Raw genomic sequence first — 6,396 nt, 5'->3', positions numbered from 1 at the left:
TCTTCTCTGTTCAAGATAGTACAAATCACGACCTTAATGACATTAAATCTGTTAGTAGTTGCAATCAAACTTTTATTTTTTGTTTTTTCTTGTTTGTTCGTTCTTCTGCTGGATTCCTTGTGTCAATCCATCAATCTGCCATAAAGTAATTGATATGCTCAATAATATGGATTAACTCATTCATTTCTTCAATACCATCCTCCACTCATTTAAACTTTCACAAACCACCACTTAATCAACATTTGCTACTGCTAATGTACTGCTACAGCTGCTTGTTTTCTGTTTATATTTTAATCTCCATGAATCATCCACTATCATTGTTTACATTTTCTTGTTTCTTGTTTCTGCATATTCGATCAAACCACCATCTCTTGTTCTTTAAATCATGTTCATCCATCAACAATCAAACCAACACAACCCATTTGTTCTTCTTCCTTATACAAATCGAGAACACCACCTTAAAAACCACAATCATAAACTACCAAACCATCTAACATGCTAATCGCATTGAACGTTGTTTCCTATTACAGAAGACCCACAACCGGCTGCTGTATATCACCAACTTTTGTTTCCATTTATATTTATTTTTGATCATACAACAACCATCGACTGCAGCCTGCCTTCTATCTTTTGATCTATACAAACACCACAAACCGCCACCATCATTATATCTTTTACTAAGTCGTATCTTCTTGTTTTTGGTACGTAATAAAACGCGAAAGAGAACATATGTTAATGAATTGACAACATGGTTATATAGAGTATTTTAACCAAAAGTGATACAAGTGGGAACAAGGAAACAATCATAGTCGACCAGTGGAATGAATGATACATTTGCTTTATTTTTTTTAAAAAAAAACCGAAGTCCCCACATGATTGATTCATGTTTGCCATCTCAGTTCAACAAACCAAGGGTGGAGCCAAAAGCTAAACCCCACATAAAAGGTTGATGTGAGCTGTAAAGAAGGTTATTCGCTATGTGTTTGTTGTTTTTTAGTTTTGAACGAACCCCACTTGATAATAAAAGATGCACACTAGTGGATGTTTGAAAGGTGGAAAATATAATTAAAGAAAGAAAGGGACGCCCTTTCTTTTATTTCGCTGGTGACCTGTCTGTTATGATTATGATTATGGAAAATGATGAGGCTATGAAGATTACTTCTTCTTCTACAAATCAGTTCCGAACATGTATTTTAATTGCCGTTAATATGTCTATTATACTTAGGATTATGGGAAATGACTTGGTGAATTATGCCAATGAAAAGGGATGATAACGAGTTTCTTATTTTTTTTCCTTTCTCATGCTGAGCTCGTAACAGTGGCAGGGAACAAGGCCTCCTTGGGCTTTTGCATTTAATTGGGCCGATTTGTTGTTAATAACATTTAGTGGTCCGTAACCCAATTCAGGTTTTTCTGTTGGGCCGTGTTAGTTTGTGATACTGGGCCAAGAATTGGTTTATGTTTTATGTTGGGCCGAAGTATGATGAAGAGGATGGAGGTCGAGTTAAACCGTTCGAGCCTGTTCCCATTTTATTAACTAACCATGATGATGATGTATGTGATAATTAAGATAATGATAGTTATACTAATCACGAGATAAGTTTAATAAATATGATGATTATAGATCATGAAGATGAAGATGGTGGATGATATCATGAGTAAGATGATGTAGTGGTTATGTGATGCATGATAATGAGATCTATGATAATGATAACGATGATGAAATGAGATTTATTTAAGAAGATAAATACACTAGTTAAATATAATTACGGTAACAATAATTTCTGAAAAACAGAATTGGAAGTATGGTTAAGGGTGTTAGCGGGTGGGCAAGAGGTCGCGGGTTCGAGCCCGGGCTGAGGCAGTTAATTTCTTTTTGGAGCTTTTCTTGTGAGGTAGTATTTATTATTACTCTTATTATTATTACTATCATTATTATTATTACTATTATTGTTATTATTACAAATAAAAATTATGTTACAAAAAAATAGATTACAAATATAGTAATATTACATATTACTAATCTTTTATTATTAAACAATAATATTAAGTAAGCTATATATAAAATATATTAATAATATAAATGTATATATTCTTATCATATATAAATCTTGAAATAAATTTTTATTTTTTACTATATTATGATAAATGATAAATATTATATTATTAAACTACTTTAATAAGTATTTACTATATTAATATTAATAAATTTATTATAGAAATAAATAATTACTACTTAAAGAATATAGGATAAATATAATTTATTTAATAAAATGATATATAAATTATATATATATAAACATGTTAGTTGTTATTATATGTGTTAATTTACATAATTGATATAGGTTCGTGAATCTGAGGCCAACCTAGCATTTTTCAGTTTCGTCATATGTATTTTTACTACAAAATACATTATGGTGAGTTTTATTTGCCTTTTTACCCTTTATACTTTTGGGCTGAGAATACATGCGCAACTTTTATAAATGTTTGACGAAATAGACACAAGTAATCAAAACTACATTATATGGTTGGATTATTAAACCGAATATCGCCCCTTCAAGTCTGGTAACCTAAGAATTAGAAAAATGGCCCCTAATTGACGCGAATCCTAAAGGTAGATCTATCGGGCCCAACGAGCCCCATCCAGGGTATGGATGCTTTAGTACTTTCGAGGTATTATTTAGTATATTAGCTGCGCGACGTATACTGGGGGATATTCTATATGCATCTTGTTAAGGTCGGTTACCAGGTGTTCAATCCATATGAATGATTTTTATCTCTATGCAGTTTGCGAAATGCCTGATACGAGATGTGTATTTATGAAAAATGAAAATCTTGTGGTCTATTAAAATGATGGAAATGATTATTTATGTTAAACTAATGAACTCACCAACCTTTTGGTTAACACTTTAAAGCATGTTTATTCTCAGGTATGAAAGAAATCTTCCGCTGTACATTTGCTCATTTTAGAGATATTACTTGGAGTCATTCATGACATATTTCAAAAGACGTTGCATTCGAGTCATTGAGTTCATTAAGATTATTATTAAGTTAATTATAGTTGGATATATTATGAAATGGTATGCATGCCATCAACTTTCGATGAAATGAAAGTTTGTCTTTTAAAAACGAATGCAATGTTTGTAAAATGTATCATATAGAGGTCAAGTACCTCGCGATGTAACCAAATGTAATGTATTCGTCCAGATGGATTAGGACGGGTCATTAGAGTTGGTATCATAGCTGTGGTCTTAGCGAACCAGGTCTTGCATTAGTGTGTCTAACTGATAGTTGTTAGGATTCTTTAGTGAGTCTGGACTTCGACCTTAGCTGCATGTCAAAAAGTTTTGCTTATCATTTCTTGTCGAAAATTACCTGCTTATCATTCTTAGTCTAGACACATCTTACAGCATTGATTGAATGAATAGTGTATAGAGAAAATTCATATCTTAGCGTATCTGATAATTCATATCTTAGCGTATCTGTTACTGTAGACTTTTCCTGATAGCTTCCGTAGATTCCTCCGTAACTTATAGGATTTTAGTATTATATATGCATACATAAATTATGTATTGTAGGATACTAATCTACATCCTATAATCTAATTCATATCGAAAATCCTCCATCTGATCGTACGAGATGGATCCCTCAACCAGTTCGAATTCCTCGAATTCCGACAGCTATTCCGATATGGATATCCACCTGAGCTCCGAAAGCAGTGTAACCGGAATGGATCACCCAATTATTCATCTTCAATTCTGGATAAATTGGGAATGGGTTCGTAGTCTACTTAATCACTGGAGACAAGAAGAAGGTGATCCTTTCCACCCACCTTATTGCCCTCTCAACGAGGAACCTGAAGCACTTACCGGCGAACCTATCGAAAACACCATTTTCAGCCTCATTTCCAGAGTATCTCGTCACGATTATATACTATACCAAATTCTAGATCTTATTTATCCACTCGTCTGAACCGACAATCACCCAGGTGTAATAGAAGAAGTCAACGAGATTCGCGCTCGGGTAGTAGTTTTGGAGAATATGGTGCAAAGGTTACAAACACCAGCAGCAGCACCAGCAGCATAAACAGTACCACCATCAGCAACACCAACAGTACCATCACCACCATCAACAGCAACATCCGCATCCCATACCTCGACATCACAATCTGTACCTCGAGCATCAACATCGTACTTACCATAGATACCAAGGAGTACTAATAAGAATCAACGATGAAGTATTGATTCATAACTTCATTGGAGAACTATTAGGCGGCGATTATGTAATCTCTAAAGTCTTAGAGATTATTTATTTTAGCTCAAACCAAAAAGCAAATGAGATTAATATCATATTAACTCATAAATCCATGACTACATATGAAGAACATATATATATATATATATATATATATATATATATATATATATATATATATATATGTTTTCATTAAGATTGTAATTAAAAATTCTTTTGTACAAACTGTTAATGGTGAAAATATTTTAACGGGTAGGTAATACCCGAGGAATATTTAACTTTCACATTGATAAGTTACACTGTACATTCTTCCAATTTGATTCAACAGTCATTTACTACCCTAATTATATCCACAGATATACGTAATCGTTCACCGCAGAATAATCATTTTCATCCAATTTCATATTTGGATTTTGATTTACCAGAATCCAACAAGTGGCATAATGAAGAAAACATTGGACATAATAAAATTTGTTAGAAACAAACAAATTAACTATGAAAAATTTTGTTAAGAATCCACGCTAACTGTTCCTAGCTAACTGTTCCTAGCTAACTGATCATATTTTATTTATCGCAATTTAATTATCGCAATTTATATTCTCGCAATTTTATTTATCATCATTTAATTTCTGTTATTTATTTTACGCACTTTAAATATCGGGACACGTATACAAGGTTTTGACATATCATATCGATGCATCTATATATATTATTTGGAATAACCATAGACACTCTATATGCAGTAATGCTTGAGTTAGCTATACAGGGTTGAGGTTGATTCTACAATAATATATATACTTTGAGTTGTGATCGAGTTTGAGACATGTATACAATGGGTCACGACACGTATTAATTAATTCGAATATTATATATTGCTAACTGTGGACTATCAACTAAGAACTACCAACATTGGACAATTAAAATGAATTAAAATATTGATTATAACATATGAAACTAAACAATTCTTCAAGTTTGCCACTTGATTTCATCTTAAACCTCATTTGTATCTTGAAGATTACAAACTACGTTCAAACCTTTCATGATTCTTGAAAACACCCCAATCGAGAGAATGAACCAACCGCACTTCATCTACGGAAGAAAAGATTGATGCATATAGTTATGCACCTGAAAACACTCGGAACCTGAGCAAACATTTAACACGTATCTGTGCTAGCCCTTTTGGCGTTGTTATTATCGAAAATAACTTTATAATCCCTTTCCAAAATAGCCAATTTTGTCACAGCTCCAGCAATTCAATTTCAATTTTTCATTCGAATAAACCTTATTATGAAGATTACCCCTTCATCATCGATACCGGAGAACCATTTATATTCCACCACATTAGCAGTAACTTACCAGTAACTTTATTGATCTTTGATTTTCCGAAAAATCATTATATTCATTGAAACCCTATCATATACTCATCCGCATCTTATAACGAGCATTGTCATACCAATTACCGGAAATCAGCAATCAGTATTTTGAATCTCGTAGCGTTTCTACATCAACAGTTATATATATACATATAACATTTGTCTCTTAGGATTTTGATCTTCTATTCTGAAATTCTGCAAAGCACCCGGTCTACGAATCAACACTCTGGATTTTGAAAAAGTTGAATGAAGCAAAAAAAAAAAAACTGTAAATGACCTAAAGTGTCAAAAGTTTGATAATAAAGAATGAAGTGTTGGAAACACTCAATGGAAAATATGTACTGGAAAACAGATTGAGCAAACTATGAAAGAGGCTGTGGACAAATCACAAAGACTAAACATGCCTTTAAAGAATCCAAATAATTCAGTATCTACTGAAGTCATTAACGAATACCTTGCTCCTGACTATAAACTGTTAAGGACAAAAATCTTCTTCATCACCCTTCGATATTAGAAATTCTAAGATATCATATCTTTCATTATAAATATCCTCCATATTTCTGAAGATATTTCTTAACTATTCCTATCCGAAATTAGTTACCTCTTCGCGCTACATGTATTACATCATAAAAGAAACTATTTTAGTTTCTAAATTCTGAAACCTTCGAGTTTAAAATATGAATGTTTTTGAAGTAATGTTGGGAACTGATGCATGAGTTAGTATAATATAATGACACTTGATCAACGTGATTATATTACAGTAAGTCAT

Source organism: Rutidosis leptorrhynchoides, chromosome 5 (genome assembly GCF_046630445.1).
Source record: "Rutidosis leptorrhynchoides isolate AG116_Rl617_1_P2 chromosome 5, CSIRO_AGI_Rlap_v1, whole genome shotgun sequence".
NCBI classification, from domain to species: Eukaryota; Viridiplantae; Streptophyta; class Magnoliopsida; order Asterales; family Asteraceae; genus Rutidosis; species Rutidosis leptorrhynchoides.
This window is presented reverse-complemented; position numbering follows the sequence as displayed.